Source organism: Tupaia chinensis, unplaced genomic scaffold (genome assembly GCF_000334495.1).
Source record: "Tupaia chinensis unplaced genomic scaffold, TupChi_1.0 Scaffold000029_1, whole genome shotgun sequence".
Taxonomy (NCBI): domain Eukaryota; kingdom Metazoa; phylum Chordata; class Mammalia; order Scandentia; family Tupaiidae; genus Tupaia; species Tupaia belangeri.
This window is the reverse complement of record NW_006159459.1, coordinates 510,336-530,233: the sequence shown is the minus strand read 5'-3', so window position 1 is coordinate 530,233 and position 19,898 is coordinate 510,336. Positions and strand designations below refer to the sequence as shown.

General features: G+C 37.1%; 1 protein-coding gene across 5 annotated transcripts in view; it reads left to right on the top strand.

Moving 5' to 3' along the window:
* SLC24A2 (solute carrier family 24 member 2) overlaps window positions 1–19,898 on the top strand; it is a 289,619-nt gene that overhangs the window by 52,732 nt on the left and 216,989 nt on the right. The gene's annotated exons all lie outside the window — the stretch shown is intronic.

Below are 19,898 nucleotides of genomic sequence, written 5' to 3'. Positions count from 1 at the left end.
AATCTGGTCAGTAAAAAAACAGTGGCTGTTTTTAGACTGAAAAAAAAAAAAAAAAGATGGCTGGATCTCATATGGCCTATATTGCACAATCTGAGTCCTAGACCCAGCAATTTAAACAGCATGCAGAGTTTATATGCCCCAAATCCTGAAAGGACGATGGAGGAGAAAGGATTGTGGCATGGCCATCTCTTGGGGATGCTTTCTTACTTTTCCTCTCTCTGTCTCTGTCTCTTGCTAGCGCACGTGCTCTATACCAATTTTTAAATAATATTAATAGTAACAATACTTTAAAATAAAAAAAAATAAAGCCAGGGAGAGACTACCAGCCCTGATGGAGTTGTGGAGATTGGTTCATAGCCAGTATTGCTATTAGTATTTCCACAAGGGGTGGTTTTAATGTACTGAGTCAGTCCAATCCACAAGTTGGAGTTTTGTCTAAAAGCTAACTGGACTGTGTGGAAATTAATCCCATAAGCGCTGCCTCTTCAGACCAGTCAGCAAGGCTACTTGGAATGTTTGGGCAACGGATACAATTGGGTGTCCACTAGGGTGAGCACTGACCAAGCATGAGCAATGGGTATTATTTTTTAGTACCTCCCACATGCAAACACTGTCTTAGTATTTCTCCTCCGTGTCCTCAAATCCTCATGATCCTGGTATATAGTCCCCATCTTCAGATACAGTCATGCTGGGTTGAGGGTGAGGGATTAGGGGTTCCACACATGAATGAAGAGGGCATATGCATTCAGTCCCTAATGCTGTGTGAACAGTCCTCACAGGAAACATATTGTATAAATGAAACCGAGGTTCAGAAAAGATAAGTCATTCTGGTGGCTCGTGGCAGAGACAGGATTCAAACTGATACCTGATTCCAAAATTCATACCTTTTCTACCAGTTAAATCCCTTCCTAAACTTTATTCAGTGGTTTGATATTAAGATAACATAGAAATCAGAATAGCTAAACTTGACTTATGAGTTACCTTATGCACTATGCTACTTTGTTTTATGCTGGCTTGTCTTGAAACATGGTACTTGAGACAAATTGATATCATTTAGTATTTGAACAAATAGACTATAAGCAAAATGAACTAAGAAGTGTGAGTTTTAAGTATGGTCAGGGGCTTGTAAGATGAGTGTACCTTTTCCTTTGTCAGAAACTTTTATTGCTAAAGGCAAAAATAACCTAAGAGTTATATAGGAGTAAAACATTGTTAAGTATGAATTTAGATATAGTCATTTTGTTTAGAAGACATATGCATCAAATACTACTTTGAGTGTATTTAAAACTTTTAATGCAGGGACTAGCAGTTAGCATAATGGATATGTTGCTGGACTCCCATGTAGTTGACTGTGGTTCGAGTCCCAGACCTGGTGACTTAAATTCATACCAGGCATATGTGCATGCGTGCCCAAGATCCTGAGAGGAGAATGGAGGAAAAGGGATTGCAGCATTGGGAGGTGATTTCTTGCTTTCTTTCTCTCTGTCTCTCTCTGTCTTTCTCATGAGCACACGTGCCCTATAGCAAAAACCTCTCCAAAAAAAGAAAAAAAAATTTTAATGCAAAGTAATATATCCATATTTTAAGCTATAGAAAAATGTAGAAAAAACAATATTAATATACATATGTTTGTAATATTAAAAAGACTCAAACTAGACATCAACTCTGCAACTTGCTTTTTTCATTTACTATGTAAGTTGTATATATTAATATCTGTATGTTGCTACATATAAATTTACTTCATTATGTGAAGCAACAGCCTAGAATTCCTAGTAATGTTCTGACATCATTCATTCAACTCTTCCCCTACTTGTGGATATTTTGGGTGTTTTCTACAAACACAAAAAAATGTGATAGTGAATATCTTTGTACTTCTGTACTTATACATGTGGGGAGAAAAATTATACAAGTTATATATCATCATTATATATGTATGCATTTGGTCATCAGGAAAATCACAGCATATTTTCCTGCATTTTTCTATGTAAAAATATATCATGACTGTCCCGATGGCCCAAACCATGTAATGAAGTCTTTTGTCTGTAGGATAAATGCAGTTACTGCATCAAAAGCACGCACATGCCGATGCTGATAGCTATCTCCAACTTACCTTTAAGATACATTTTCATGTTTTATATTTTTCAAAGACTCATTCTACACTGAACATGAGGAAGCGTGTCACAGTGCTCACTGGTGACACGTGGTTAGAGGCCTGAAGATGAGAGAGACAGCCATGCTGCTATGGGGTGTGCTAGCTAAAACAATTGTCCACTACATTTACCTGCTAAATGTACTAAAAGACTTGTGTGAGGTGAACCGATATTCGTTGATGTGCATGGTAGTATGTTTTTACTTCTCTTCCACCAAATTCAACACATATGTTTGAGTGTTTACTGCGTGAAAGGTAGAGTGATGAGCACCAAGATTGTTCCAGAATGTGTAAGTCACATATAGCCTACCTCAGAGTCAGGTGCCTCTTTTTGAGAGGCAATTATTTTATCTTTAAACTTACATGCATTCAAATTTACTCTTTTGGTGTACTGCTTTGCTTTTTAGTCTAAGCCTCCATTCGAACAGATTTTTTTTTTTTAACGATTTTGTTTGAATATTCCCATTATCCTGTCAATGAATAAAATCAACTCGTCTAAGGCCAGCAGGTGGCATGGAGGTTGAGGTGCTAACTCCCACATGGCCAACTGAGTAGTTCAAGTACTGGACCTCGTGTTTTGAAAATCATGCTAGGCACATGTGTGTATATGTCCAAAATCCCAAGAGGAGACTGAAGGAGAAGGTATTGTGCCATGGCCATCCCCCCTGGGGTGTGATTTCTCACTGTCCTCTTTCTCTCTCTCCCTCTCTCTCTCTCTCTCTCTTTCTTTCCCTGGTAAGTTCATGTGCCCTATAGAAAAACTAAAAAGAAAAAAAAATCAGCTAGTCTAGAATTCTTTGGGTCTCTGACTACACAAAAATTGAGTAGCCTTCCAATATGGTGAGTTTGCTAAATCAATAGTCTGTATAGTTAAGCTAATTTATTTTTAAATGTAAAGTGCTTTGGGTTTTTGTTTGTTTGTTTATTTTTTCTGAAGGAAGCAGGGTATGGCCTTTCAAAATAGTACCTGCCTGTCCTGACCCTTTCTCTCTCCCTAGTTAAGGACCTTCTATAATTACTGTATGTGACAACTTAAGATCTTTTTCATTATAACAAAGCAGAATGCATAAAAATGTTTTAATGAGAGGTACAGTCTCCCGAGCTGACTCTACATTACCAACCTAAAACCCTGGAAAATACTAATACTCAGTATATTAAAAGGATGTCCAGCTTAGCCCCGTTAATGCCTATTTGCCTGAATTTATGAGATACCATTCTTTTCCTATAGCATTTTGAAATTACTCAACTGGGAGAGAGTCAAAGGTTTTTTTTATCACTAATTTATTAAAAATGCCAGTCATATGACATGACTCAAGTGAGACCATCTGCATTTCCAAAAACCTTAAATACACAGATAACGAGATTGTATTTGAATATGGACTGGGACTGATGGACACAGAAAAGGCACAGACTCAAGCCTCACACAGCTAACCCCACTGCCACTCCCTCACCTGGCAAGCTGTTGAATCTTCTGAGTCTCTGCTATTTCACTTGAAAAGGGCTAATCACACTGGCCTCCCAGACCTGCTTGGGTCCTCAGTATTAACCTTCTCTTTTTCTGAACACTTAGAGGTGTGCCATGAACACTAGAAGCAGCCCTTTTACCTACTGAGAAAAAGATGGGAATGATCTTGTGTTACTACGTCTGTTTTTTTAATAGGAAATGACCACATTTCCAAACAAATGTAACACGAATCAGACCTTTGCTTAGAGACATGGAAGGTAAATTAGTATAGGATATATTTTCAGATAAAGTCTTCTCTTCAATACTTAGAATAAGTATATTTTTAAAAAAATGTTTCTTCTAATAAAGGATTTAGAGCAAAATTATGTTAATACCTTAAAAAAAGATAGAGAAAGAGCAAAAGGTGTAGTATTCATTCATCCATCAAATAGGTACAAGCATCTATTACACACTAGCCATTGTTCTAAGTGATCAGGCTCCTATGGGGACTAAAATTGGCCAAAATCCCTGCCTTGTTGGAGAGTCTCTTCTCATAGGGGAACTAAACAATCCAAAATAAGAAAGTAAGTAAAGTAAGTAAATGCAGTAGTGTATGGAACGATGCAAAATGCTATTGAAAAAAAAATTAGGGAAGAGAGTGGAGGAATTATAAAATCAAACTCTAATGCAAAATGATCACATTCTTTATGTGTTATAAATTAGCTAAGGCCACTTTTCAAAATTTGGATTATATCTAAAACATTGTCTTTTTGTTTTGTTTTGTTTTATGATGGATAGCAAGATATCACTGTATAAGGAACCCACTCTTCTTTGGTTATATCCACATAAAAATGTCTAGCATTTATGGCAACTTAAGCTGAGACCGTAGCATTGAATCGCAGCAGATTTACTTGATAAAAAGAATCCAAGAGTGATAAAGTCTACAGACAGGATTGCTATTTTTGCTTTTCTTATAAATTAGGTGACACGGTCTTTGCTTCTTTAATGGTGACAAAGATCTAGCCCAAATTATTTAGGTACCTGAGTGAAATAAGAACAAGCAATAAATTTGGGATTGACTTCACAGAGGCATCTGGCAGTGTGATGGTCTGCCATGTACTACCAAGCAATAAATAAAATACCATCTTGCTGACATGAAAGAAGAGACAAAATGTACCTGGGAGCATGCATTATCATTGTAAAGCCTAAAAATCTTACCCTGGTCAAAAGAAAAGAAAGGTCATATCACATTGAATTTGCCTTGAGGTAAAAAGATTAATTCTACAGGGTGCAAAAATATTCTATAGAACAGTTGGTAAATTGCAAATGAATTTAGCTATGTTAAACATATGTGAATAATGCCGTCCTGTAATGATTTTAAGTGAGTCATCTACATGACAAGTCGAGGATATTTAATGCCAAATGGTTGTATTAGCCAACAGGAATTTGATAATCATTATGAAGAGAACAAAATCACATTTCCCACTCTGTTCAGTTTGGAGAAGGTCACTGAGGTCTCCAAGCACCAACCACAGCCTTTTCTTCTGGCTCTTTTCCTATTGTAGAGAAAGTGTTTTGCCTTTGGATTGCTGTTGGGAACACGGCTGCAATTTTATTTGCTTTCATATTAAAACAAAGTAAGATGAGCAAACAAAAACAATAAAAGCAGGTATTACACAGACTTACCCTAACATGCAAAGGAACACTGTGCTGTTGTTTATGAAACAGATTGGCCCTTTTTCTTTTATCGTTTTGGTTGGATGTAAGATCTTCTTAAAGTTGTATTATCTTCCAAGCAATTAAAATATTGTTGGTGCAGAAAGACACGGCCTATGGGAAGGGAGTATGATCCTATGCAATGTTTAGTGTGAAGTGTTTGTCCACATAATTAAAGGCCTTGCCAAGAGGTGACTCCAGGGAGATGGATTTTTGAGGTGTCACAAAGCTGGAAGCAGAAATCTCCGTTAGGGCACATGAGTTTGACTATGCTTTTGTTCCTTGATGAGGATGTGGCTTTCCTAGACCTATGTTTCCTTCTAGAATGAAGAGATCTCAGTATTTATAAATATTTCTGTTGAGAAGAAGCCCATGCATTGGAAGCATAAGGTTTTTTCCCCAATGCCATGATAAGTCTGCATATAAAAGGGCCAGGGCACAGTAGAAATTGAACTTTTCTTTCTAGCCTGACATAATTCTACTCCAGAGGGAAGTGTGGGCAGCAGCTGTACGTCCTGAGTGAAGGGAACAGCGACTCTAAGGTATGCTACATCAGATGCTCCTCTGTGGATTCACATTACTTCCATTCAGCTCTATGTCTTTCAGAACATGGAGAAGGAGTACATATAATCTCCTCCCACCAAATCCTCAACCCTGAAAGCCTGCAGATGTTAACCTACATGCATATTTTTATTGCTGCAATCTTTATTCATATACTATCTCATCATATTCTTGTGTATATTTCCTTTAAAATAGCAAAAGTAAATGTGCACGTAAAATAAAATGCTATAAAAATATAAAATGCTGTGGTGTGTATTTTACCTCCATATCTGAGGTTTTCTTCTCAAAACAATGAACAGAATTTGTATGCATTTCATCCTAAGTCAAAATACACTAAAAATAAAATGTTGAGCCAAATTCTTACCTAAACCATTTCCTTATTCTGAACGAGGCACATTTGGATTGGCATCAGTTCTTTAAGCTATCAAAAAAAAAAAAACCAAAAATAAAAAACCCAGCTGGTTGAGCTACATCTAATTAGAAAATGCACTATGAAATTACCACCTATCAGAAAAAAAAAAGAAAAAAAAAAAAAGAAGTACAAGGGGCAGGGTATTCAGTAGGTTTTCTCAACCTGGACGCCCTTCTCTCCTGTGGAACAGTTGTGAGTGCTGTAGAGTATTTAGCAGAACCCCCACCCCTAGATACCAATAACATATGATTCCTCCAGTTAGAACAACCAGCAGTGTCTCCAGATGTTGAAAAGGCCTCCTGTGGGGCAAAATCACCCTACTGGTACACACCATTAATATAACTATAGTATAAGATAAAGATTTGGGGCATGAAATAGGGTAAGCTCCTTCAACAGGAATATTGAGGTTCTGAGGAAAAGGTGACTGGATCGTGAAATCTATATAGAATTGAGGATGAAACTGTGATTCACTTATTGTTTTCCCTTTAGTGAGACCTAATCCAATTCAACTCAATGTGCCTATTCTTTTCAAAGATGTTTAAATTTAAAAATATGATAGTATTAGGGGCTAGCAGGTGATGTGGTGATGGAGGACACTGGACTGAAACATGACCAACCACGATTTGAGTCCCAGACCTGGTGGCTTGCTTTCTCACTTTCCCTTTCTCTCTTTCTGTCTCTCTCTGGTCAAACTGAAAAATAACAATGATAAATAAAATAATTAATTAAAAGAATACATGATAGAATTATATGTGTGGATTACAAATTGAGAGAACTTCAGGCCAGTCCTTTAACACGGTGGTTAAACAATATGCATTGGGAACTGGATGCCACATGGCCAACTACAGATTAAATCCTGGCCCCACTGGCTTAAAAATCATTTTGGTTACATGTGCCAAAAAATCCTGAGGGGAAGAAACAATGCAGAAAGAAGGTTTATAGTATGACCACACCCCTGGAAGTATATGTTCTCTCCCCCTTCCTCTGATAAGTGCATACTCTCTGGCAATTAAAAAGAAAAAAAAATTGGTGGGGCCAGCAGGTGGCATAGTGGTTAAGGCATTGAACTTCCACATGGCTGACTGTGGTTCAAGTCCCAGAAACAGCAACTTGAAACTCATGCTGGGTATGTGTGCAAGCTTTCCCAAAATCCTGAGAGGGGAATGGAGGAGAAGGGATTGTGGCATGGTCATTCCCACAGGGGGATGATTTCTCACTTTCTGCCTCTCTGTCTCTTGCTGTCTCACTAGAAAGCACATATACCCTATAGTTTCTGTAAGGAAAAGAAATTGGAAGAACTTAAATAATTTTTATTCTTCTTTTAAAACTAAGACTGAATTATTTCTGAACTTAATAATGTGGGTCTTTTGAAATGAAAAGCATATGGAGATTTTTGGATTGGGCATAAACTCGATGTTATCTGTTTATAAATACCATAAGAAATTTGACTGAAAGGGAAAGACTTTGTATTGATAACATCACCTCTGGCAGGAACTCCTCCCAACTTTTAAAGAATTTTGCCCTTATCCTGTCTCTGACTCATCTTTTACAGATCAAAACTTGGTACAGTTGTCTTTCAAATATGTGTTGGATCTTCAGTTTAATTTTAACTTTGAAGACATTACCTTATTCAAGGGAAATGATTTGCTGCAACTGTGTCATGTTTGAAAAACAGATGTTACTCCATGCTGCTGTGCTGGAGCATCATTCTCTTCTTAGCTTCCCTTCAATCTGGCTGAGCAATGATTAGCTCTGCACTTCACCAAATGCATGAGATTAATCGTGATTCTGTGTCCACCAAACTGTGTGGCTCTGAGTTACCCAAAAAAAGAAAGACTTGTTCTTAATTCTTCTTCAAATGAGTTTCTATTCTCTCAGGTGTAACAATTATGACAGTATTAATAACTTTACATAGCAAGTTAAATAATAAGATTGTGGCAAGAGCTGCATTTGTATATTAACTTCATTATGGATATACCTAACTATATAATAAATCATCTAACTCATGATTATTATTATTTCAGAGTTGAAAGACATCTACATAGTTAAATGCATTCAGACAAATGAAAATTTGTGAATTGAAAATACTTACTGTGGCAAAATGCGCACACCATCAGTACTACTGTATATGGGACCCAGTGTCTCATAAGCTCTCAGTAAATGTCAAATAAAGCTCTTTATGTTCATTTCGTCCTAATGTATGATGTATAGAAGATTTCTTGAGCTATGAATTTTTCTATGATGGCTGGTTCTCTCTTTGACTCTGGTCACAGACTTCTCTTATTAATTATTCATAGAAATTTTCTTGAAATGAGGTTTCAAGGAGAATTCCATGATTAGGACAGTAAATGACCTGTCTCTGTATGATTCAACTATACTGAGAGACAAGGTAATCACTCTAATGTTAGTTGTGGTCCCTTCTAATGTGATCATCGATCCTTAAGCCATATGGCAAAAAATTCTTACTTCGGAGAATCATTTGAAAGTCATTAGGAGATGATGAAAGACATAGTTATGACTTTAAATGGGGTGTAAGAGGAGAAGGTTGACAATAAATTAAATGGAAGGTGATAAAATGTTTGGAATGGAAACACCTGTATTAAATATTATTTTTTTAAGTGACGGAGGAGTGCCAGATGTTTTAGTGGGCTCATTCTTTTGGTGCATCTTAACTTTTCTTTGTTGTTAACAGAAATATAAAATAAATTCAAACTGCTTCACATCTATGCAACAAAAATAGAATAAGAAAGCAAATGACATGACTGCTAGATAAAGCACCACCTAAAATAATTGCCCTAAGCTATTTGGAGATTTATTGTGAATTAGATTGCAGGAATGTGCATGATAGAAATGGCATCTGTCACTGAAAAACAATATCATTTATTTAAAAATGGATCCGTGTGCACTTCTTAGATTGACAGGTCTTTAAATTTTGATAATTTTATCACTACCACCCCCAAGCTCCAGTACTTTATGTGCCGTTTGCTTTGGGATTTTCCTTGAATTAAAAATTGAACAATCTTATTGCAGTGCAGAAAGGATTTCATTACTTGCAGAGGTGACCTTCCAGATACTATTAGGACAAGAAAATAGCCTTTAACAACGTCACTCAAAACCTGTCTTCCCATATGGGTTTCACCTGATTCGAGCACCTCCGAATACTCTAGAAATTCTTTGACATCTCTCCTTCTCCCCGTCCTTTCCAGCCAGAGTCAGTAATAGCTATGTGTGAAGGTTGTTAGGGCATTGTTTTCTTTCTTGTCTTCTGTCTTTGTATGATTCTCACACTTGCATTTTAGTTGACCAGCCTCTTGAAGTTGAGAGTTAGTTCCCTGAGAACACAAATTGACTATCTTATTTCTTTTGTAACGTCTCAGGGAGTCAAATTCTTCTCCTTTTCCTTAATACGCATCTGGTAATATTATTCATTGTTTTTTTCTGATGAAATGCCCGATGATTACTTTAAAGACTGTCTTGGTTTATCATGTATTCTTTAATTATTCCATAAGAATTGCAAACTAAATAATGATCAAATAGTCACAGATTTCACGTCAAAAATGTAGCAATGCCAAAAGATGCAGGACTTCTATTCATGTTACTGTATAACAAGCCATAATATTTTTTATTTTAACCTGATACCGAAGTGTGTAACAAACCCAGCATTCTCAGCTTGGCCCAATTAACTCCTATAAAGGAGTTATTTTTTATTGCCTCAACAGAATTCCTAATTTCATAAACTTTCCCAAGTAACATTCTTAGAGATGGTACCTGATTTCATTGCTTCAGGATTTCTTAGCTCATTTTTCTTTTTCCCTGAAGAGGTCTATTTACATGAAACTACTTAAATATGCTTCTCTATCATTTCCTTTTAGATGTATGCATGACTGTGAATAACATGTACAAAAAATCTATAATGGCAGCTGACACGTAGTTTCTGAAATGCTTTCTGTTCTCAGAAAGGATTGTATAACTACTGATGTGAAAGGAATTAGGGAAAGTATTATAGAAAATAACCTTATATTAGAAGATAGACAAAGTCAGAGTGAGGAAATGGGATCAATGAACTTCACTAACATAGTGGCTGTTTTTACTTACATGATGAATAATGATGAACAATGTTCTATCTATAACTATACGGACATGGGGCGGGGGAAGGAATACACTTTAGGTGGCAAAGCTTAAGGCCAGATAGGATGAAAATATCTTCTAAATGAAGGTTGTTATGTGTTTAAATGATTAATGGAGAGGGGATTTAGAATTGTTTTATCAGGAAATGATAGGAATGTGGAAGGCATATGTATCTGGAATGATGGGAATTAAATGATATTTTAAAGAGCTTCCTGTTTTAATGACTTTTAAGTTTTCTTTCCATTTATTCTTTAATTTTTTAATTTCTTTATTTCTTCTCTGATTGCATCAGATTTATCATCATCTTCTGATTAAAGTCTTTTAAAATTTCATTGTGAAAAAAAGGGAGATGTTCATGTATGTTTTTGTTCTCTTTGTACTCCAGTAAAATCAAAGCACTAGCAAACAAAAAAAGTAAGATATACACAAAAGTATTTATAATAGAAAGGACGACTAACTGAAATCCAGCTGAGATTATTTTTCTGTGGGTTTTTATGAAAATATAGAATTGATGTTTAATATTAAAATAAACCAAGTGACCTTTTATTTTAAAAGTGAGATTTTCAGAGTGGAAAATTTCCCAGCCTTTGTGCTCTATTTCAACTTCTTTTCCTTTCTTTCTCTCTCTTTTGTAGTTGTGAAGAATTTTTAACTCCAAGCACTTTTGGACAATAGTGATTTTTCTTAAACAGATAAAAGGGAATTTTTATCATGGAGTGAAACTTGCAGGAAGAAGGATCATAAATTGATGCTTCAGTACACACTCCTGAGCAGAACTGCTGGTACCTAAACAACTATTTTTGTCAACCTTTGGAATATAGTCAGTCAAATCATAACTAGTATTAACATCAGGGAAATATATGATATTGGTAGAAGCTTTCCGAGATACAACACCCAGTGCCACTCTACATACACAAGTTGTTTCTGAACTACAGAAAGGAAAGTAAGAGCATGAGTATCCATTTGTTTGCTGTTGAATTGAGTCATGAATACTCTGGACCTTTGAGTCACACCTGCATGCTGTGTTGGGTGAGGGTTGTCATTGTACATACATAACACACAACAGGTTTTTCTTTTTTTCTTTCTTTTTTTTTTTTTTTTTGAGAGGTTTTTTTGCTATAGGGCATGTGTGCATGCCAGAAAGACAGAGAGAGACAGAGAGACAGAAAGCAAAAAATTACCCCCCAGGGGGGATGGCCATGCCACAATCTCTTCTCCTCCATTCTCCTCTCAGGATCTTGGGTACACATGCACATGCGCCTGGCATGAGTTTAAGCCACCAACTCCGGGACTCGAACCACAGTCGACTACGTGGGAGTCCAACAACATAGCCATTACACTAAATGCTGGTCCCCCATAACACACAATATGTTTTTCCGAGGTATACATGCAGTACAAGATAATCAAATCAAGTGTTTTACCATAAGCCTTATTTTCTTTTTTTTTTTTTTAGGTTTTAAAAATAACCTTTATTTTTTTAAAAGTTAATATGTGCATTATAGGAAATGGAAAAACACAAAAAGAAAAAACAAACTCATCCACAGTCACAAACAGCTTACAGTGGGATGTGTCCTTCTAGATCTTGTTTGCACACACAACATCCAATTCTGGGATCATTCAGTATAGTATGTATCATGCTCTTTCACACATCATGAATATTTATCAATTCAAAGTCCCAAAGCTCTATTTTGATAACCAAGAGTACACTAGACCAACTCAATCTGTTAAAAATTGGGGACAAAATTTCACAGAAGACAAAAATGTCAACAGGCTTCTAGATAAAATTATCAGCAGTTAGGACTGAAATATCGCATTCCCTTAAGGCTTGATTTAAAACATAAAGCAATAGAGTACTCTTAAGTATAATGTTTATAGCATAATTCATTATCAGCTCTATATTATTAAAATATTAGAAAGATGTTTCCATTTAATTACTCAATGTATCACCACAGTACAGCCAAAAAGATACACATCCATCAATGGTTATCATCAAAATGTAAATACGAACACATCTGCATTCCTTTTTAAGACTTCCTTCTGCTCCTCTACTGCCAACCTAAGGAATAAGCCCTGATATACACTGCTCAGAGGTGGTTTAACAATTCCAAGTCCTAGACTCATCTTTCCTATCAATTATAACAAAGATATTTACAACTGCCTAATTCACTAGCTCTACTTTTTCTCATACACTGTCAATTCATCTATAAAGCTTAGATGTTACAAAATATTTGTCCACACTGAACAGATACTTTACCAAACTACACATAAACCTTCAACAGAGAACTTTGCAATCTTGTATCACAGAGGAGAATTCTTGAGCACCATGGACAGCTGCTACATTCCTCCATTCCTTAGTTTAACAACACTCAGTTTATATTCATTCAGGGCTCATAACCCATTTGTTCACTGTAAAATTCCAACCTTAAATTTTCATAAAAAGCTGTCTCACGTAAGCACTTCTGTAATTTGTGTTCCATCTTCTGTGGGTCCTTTAATGGAATCTGGTAAGTTACTGCACATTCTCAGAATAAGTCAAACTCATGTCCCAAAAGCCCCCAAGTCGGCTTGGTTGGGTTTCATTTGATACAGTCAGAGGTTTTTAAGATGTAACATAGCAAAGCCAGGATTGCTTATATTACTAAGTCACAGTATTAGCAACATACCATCTACAAGTTTTTCTCTCGCCTGTTTCATCCATTTATGTTACTTCCCCAGCCACTCTAGGAATTTGATTATGTGAACCATATCACAGAACTCCAACAAGATTTGGAAGGACTTTAGAGTTATCTCAAATGAAGACTGAGACCCTGAAAGCTGATATGGCCTTGTCAAAGTCATAAAACAATGTCTATATTTCATGTTTATGTTGCTAAATACAGTCTGTAGATGTGATCAGTTCTACTGTATGTGCTAATAGGAATCCAGAGAGAGCATAATCCAAAAACAGAGATAATAACATGAGACTAAACCCTAATAGTCTTATTTTTCTCCAGATTTGGCCTTAGTTGAAAATGAAACTTTCCATAAATCCCTGAATTCAACCAGGCTGGTTCCTTCTTTGTCTGCACTGCTTCTCATCATGGGACCCTTTCTCTTCTACCATTAGCAGGGATTTTAAATACGAACACTCAAGTAGTTCACTTCTCTCATTTCTCAGCCTCAGCACTCACTCTGCATAACAGAGTCTAGGAATCAAGATGATTGAACACAGAATCTTCCTCATCTAAAAGTGTTGTAAAGAACTAAAACAAAACAAAACAAAAATGATATAGAATAGTCTCTGTCAGACATGCACCTGAATAATAGTGCTAAAGAAATTAGTACTAGGTATCAAATCATCTACAAGGATTTAAGATGTTAGCCACACTCCCGTGTCCTCTCATTTATTGGTAAGAGTATTTCAGTACGTCTCTGGAGGAACTGTGAGGCTCTTCTACCCAAAGCTCTATGCTAGTAACCAATGAAAAGAATGTCTTGGTGACTGAGCACCAAGCTAGCAAACTATGTCCCAGAAAATTCCTTCAAGCAATAAAGTCTTAGCAGGTCATGCCCAGAAGGAGGATTCATCAGGAGTCTTGGCATTATGGGTATTATATGAAGTGGAGATGGAAAAGAGCTTGGTGAGATTTACTTCATGAAGGACTTGATTGCTTTCTGCCAATATTCAGTCTGACAGCTTATTGCGGATGGGCTCCTCTTTCTCATATAGCTTGAAATGTGTCAAGGGAAATGTGTCCCACTTTCTCAGACCAGCTCTAACATTTCAAAAGGCAAGAAACAAGCATAAATTCAGAGAGAGTCATGAGGGAAATAAGTTGGCACCACACTTTAAAGTTCCAGAAGTTGAAGAAGAGTGAAAAATGGGTCATCTTTTAATGAGCTAATAGAAAGTCATTCCCACAGTGGGAACAGTTGATCTAAGTATTTGAACATGGATGAGATTCATCACCAGGTTTAGTCATTCAGTGTCCCTGACACAATGACCTTAAGCCCTAACTGTCAGCAAAGGTCGCAGGTGCCATTCCATGCAACATGGTGATTCTGTAACAATGTCATTATCCAGCGGTTCTCCTTGTCCTCATACATTCCAATCCAATTAGATCTTCACTTACGCAAGCTTTTTCTTCTATTAACTAAGATTTTGAGTGGAATTCTCATCTAGTTGAGTCACTGAAAATCCAATTGTTTAATGATCCTTTTATGGAAAAGCCTACTCTAGTATAATCACTGCAAGAGACTTCAGGTTATTTTAGTTATAGAAAAAGAAGAGCAGCTGTCTAGAACAACCAAAAACATAATTTTAAAATCAGTTAGGAAATTCAGAATCTCAAGCAATATTGGGTCCATATCAGGTGAACTAGATATTATGTATCTTTAGTGTTGAACAGTTTAACATGCAAAGGTAGGTAACTTTGTGTAGGCTTTCATTTTATTAGAATTCTAAAATAAATAAATAGATAGGCGAGGGAGGGATATCCCAGTGTTTATAATGAGATATGAGGCATATTTGGGCAGCAGTTTTTTATTAATAAACACATTATATTATGGTTCTTTAAAAATTAAAATCCATATATAACATACATGGTCATTTTGGGTTTATTTAAAATTTTAATTAACCCAACCATTTCATCCCACAACCATTTCAAAATAGACTGGAGTGTACTGGGCTACTCATGAGGCGTATCTCTCACAGAACCTTAATATATGTTGCTTGTGATCTCACATTCCCATTTTATTTTCTGAAAACTCGAGAACAAGTGAGTCAACACAATGTGTTCAAGGTCGCAGATAAATATCCTGCACTGCTTGGAGCACTTTGGCCGGTTTTCCCGGGAGCCAGTGATTAGCTCTTACCTTCTAATTCTGTCTCTACACTCAATCAAATGGTGTGAGTGTGTCCAGGTTTCAGGAAAGGCTCTCCCTGTCCCTGGCAATGTGAACTCCAGTAATTCATCCATTATCCAGAACTCAGATGTCAGATTGCAAAGCAAGTTTGGTGGGGGAGAAAGAAACAATGATGAAATTAATAAATGTGTATTTTAAAGAGTTCTTTGCCCAGCCTTTGAGCAGACAATAGTAACAATACTGGGAAAACCAGGAGGCCCAAGTAGGTCCCAGTGACTGTCTGTTAGATTGAAAGCATGAAAGTATGACCAAGCCAAAAGAGAAGAAGGTAGTGGAAGCAGAAACATTGAGGCTAGCAACAAAAGAGTGGGAATAGACAAAGAGGCTGAGAGGATGATGGTAATGACAGTGACTGAGAGTTTTAAATGCTGAAAGCTTGTGAGAAAGACAGGATCTAATAGGGGGTTGTATAGAGGGGTTTATCAAAAAGCCATTCAGCTCCAGCAGCTTCTCAGACATGATTGGTCTAAAGGCAGAGACTTTCCCCACACATTGCCTGGCACACAGTAGGCCTGCCACAAGTATGCTGGATGAAATAATAAATGAGCCATCGTTAATACCATGTGGTAGAGCCTCTGGCTGTGGAATAACACAAACATGCAGTAGAATTTAGGGTTAGTGGTTTGCATACCATACCCTGCAAAGTGGATAGGAAAAGACAAAGGGGAGAAGGGGGAGGAGGAAAAGAAACAAGGGTGACTTGAAATGGGTAAGCTTGAAAATTGAGCTTGATAAATATATTACTGTTTTTCTGTTCCACTTGGTTAAAAGGGCTGCTTTCATAAAACCCTCTGGTTTTATAAGTTTGCTGTACATTCTGTTTCGTCTTATAAAAGCTGCTTGCTTATTTGAATAGGAGTAACTTTTATTGGAGTATTTCTCAATGAAAGGGAAAAATACCTTTCCTTCCCTCCCCACATGACTTGCAACTCAAAATAACTTGAAAAGATAAGTATTATCAAGCAAATTAGTTGACTAATACATGGGTATTTTCTGCTAGGTACTTAAACTAGTTTTAACTTTTGTATATAGCAGTATGTAATACAGCTATGTAAGAATTGTCAGTTGCTTATTCCATTCAGAGAACTCATTTATAAATACTCTCCAGCCCTGGGAATGGAAAATACCAGTGATCCTTGGTCATATTTGCCAACTTCCCTGCAGACTGTGCCTGGGTTCAAACATGATGAGGACAAGTTGACTGTGCCTATTTTTTAATCAAAAATTGTTTTTAAATTCATGGAGTAATAGTGAAGATTGCTCTAACTCCTTTAAAATGATGAAAGGGAAGTAGATGATGTAAGTCACCAACAGGACTGACTGTAGAAATCACAAACAAGATTTGGAGGGTTACAGAGAGATTGAAAAGACTCTAAGGAAAAAAAAGAGTAAATAAGATCATATTGTTGTTGTTGTTGTTGTTGTTTTTAATTTGCCAGGGAGCAAATGCCAGAGAAACAGAGAGAGAGGAAGAGAAGAAAGGTGAGAAAGCACCCCCCATGGGGCATGGTCGCACTGCAATCCCTTTTCCTCCATCCTGCCTTTTGGCAGGATTTTGGGCACACACAGGTGTTCAATGTGTTTCTCAAACCACTGGGTACAGGAATAAATCTGTGCCATCAGCCATGGGGGATCCAGTTGCTTTAACCACCACACCATGGGCTGGCCCAAAAGATGATTTTTCTTTCATCTAGTTAATTCCAGGGGAAATACTCCTTTTCAGCCTTTGACTCAACAGGCAATTTTGTATAAGGCGTGTTTGTGATACTGCCTTCAAGGCAAGAGGAAGGAAGTTTTAGGGCCACTCTTGGGGTCCTGTACCCACCCGTGCTTGTGCTCATGCACATCTTTACACACACACACACACACACGCACAAATGATCATATGTCAGTAACACATACACACACAGACACACACAAACACATAATTGTTTCAGATTTATTTATTTAGCTTAGTTTATGCTTGTCAGAGACATAAAGAAAAGTAAGAAATCTCCCCTGCCAGGGGCATGGTTACATACCAGTCCCTTCTCCATTCTCCTCCTGGAATTTTTGAGTATACATGTACATGCACCCAGTGTGATTTTCAAGACACCAGGTCCAGGACTCGAAGCATGATCAGCCATGTGGGAATCCAGTGCTTTCACCACCACACCACCTGCTGGCCCATGCTCTGGTTTTGTTTTTTTTTTTTAAAGGATGGAAGTTCTGTGTTGTGGAAAAGCTTAGAGAAAGCTTGGAGAATGTGAAATTAATTTTTACTTAAATGGAATTAACTTTAAAGCCCTACTTAATATATTCAGACATTCTTTATTCCTAAATATTCTCTAGAGTTGAGGTGTTATGAAACTTTAATAGCTGACTAGATCCAAGTTTCCTAAAAGGACAGGCCAACAAGCCGTGGGATATGCTTTCTTTCCCCAAATTTTGCAATTTACTATTTTAAAAAAGTGTAATTTCTCTTGAATACTTGCAGTCTTTTCCAGAAAAAAAAAAAAAAGCTAGCATATTAGAATAGTCTAGCATCTCAGGAAGTATAATGACAATAATGACAACAACAACAAAAATTCAATCTTACGGTTAAGTAAGTATTTTAAGTATTTTCAGTACATGACTAAATTTATTATGGCTGGAATCAGGATAATATTCACTGAATTGATAGGCTTATGAAGAAATGCTAATAAAAAACTCTTTAGAAACATTTTAACTTATAACTGAAGAAAAACACGGGACTTTAATCAGGCACTTTTCTAATTATGAGAGTGAATTTTTGCTCAATTTCAGGCAGATATCAATGCTCATATTGGGTGAGATCATAGTTTTTTGATGATACAAAATTACCACAATTTTAATTCTCTTAAGTACATACTATTCTTAAAAGTGGTTGAAAGTACCTTTCAGATTATAATTTATTTCTACATTTAAAGTATCATTTTAGAGAAGGTGAGTAAAAGGGTACCCATTATTTTAAAATTTCCAGAAACTTTGTCACTTTTATATATAACAACCAATACAGCTTTCGATAGCTAGACTGAGTTGAAACCATTCTCCATCTCTCCAGAACAAGAACAAGAACTCCTGTCTCACTTCCGACTTCCCAAAGGATACAGGTGCCTTCATTCCTTCTTTCATTCAACAAATATTTACAAAGTATCTGCCAGTTTTCCAGAGGACAGGTACTGTAGCAGTGAACAAAATGGGCGAAGACAGAAGAAACAAAGAACTATTCGATAGAATGTTAGTTAATGCTGACTAAAAAAATAAAATAATAGATAAATAAATACAACAGAGAAAGGGGACACAGAGAGACAGGGTTTCTGTTTTAGACTGAGTTTTGAAAAAATTTCCCTAGAGGTGATATTTGAGTACAGACCTAAATTAGGTGAAGGAGTGAATCATCGCGTATCTAGGGCAGTGATTCTTAACCGAGGATGACTTGGCCTCTCAAGGGATAGTTGGCATCTGCAGACATTTTTAATTGTCCCAACTGAGAAAGGAGATGCTACTGTCATCTGGTGGATAGAGCCCAGAGATACTGCTAAATTTCCTGCGATGTGTAACACGGGCCCCTGAAACAAAGAATTATCTGCCCAAAATGGCAGTTGCACTGAGGTTAAGAAACCCTAATCTGGAAAGAGCATTAGAAGCTAAGAAGACATTAAGTACACAACAAGCCCTACAACGGGAACTGGCTTGGCATGGTCACCGAAGAATTCGGTGGCTTTTGTGATTGAACCACAGTGGCAAGAGGTTACCTTCAGGCAAAAAATTTCCACTGAGAGCTCAGGTTACAGAAAAGACTTCTGCTTCTTTTCCTACCCTGCGTCTCACTTCATTGAGCTCCTATTCCGTAATTCTCCTAGAAGTGGCTAGCTTTGCCTAGGAAGCCAACGAGGTTTTTGTGGGACACAGGGGTATCTCATATTTGTTAACCTAATGAGTGAGTTCACATCCATCTTGCCAAGGATGGAAGACAGTCCCAGAAACTTGAAAAACATGCCAGGTGTGTGCACACATATGCCTAGGATTCCTTATGGGAAGGAGGAGTAGAGGAAAGGCAATAGGGGTGTGACCAGGCCCCATGGGTGGGGACTGTTTCTCTCTCTCTCTCTCTTTCTCTCTCTCTCTCTCTCTCTTCCACCCCCCCTCCATGTACATATATGCCCTCTGGCATATTTTTTTTAAAATAATTAAAAAGAATGGCAATGTAATAAAGTGAAAAATGTAGTTCCTTAGATGGCGTAGCCGTATTTTATTCCTAATAGTCATGGAATCCTAATCTTAAGTCTTCAACTATAACTGCCCTTGGTCTCCTGGACCATTTGCTTTATTGCTTTTATCCTGATCTTTTTTGGGCTTTTCGTGCTGAGACAGCCAGTGATGTTGTGGAAGGGTAGATACTCTGGTATTGGTCAAGGGCACAGCAGGGGCTCCTTTGCTGAATCCAGAGCTCTCCAGATGGCATGTGGATGCCCTGTCTGTGCTTGATTAGCTAGCCCATCGCCCTCTGGATTTTTTGTTTGGTGTTTGTTTTTAATGGTGGAGAACATGTGAGAGAGAGAGAGAGAAGGCGTCCCTGTGAC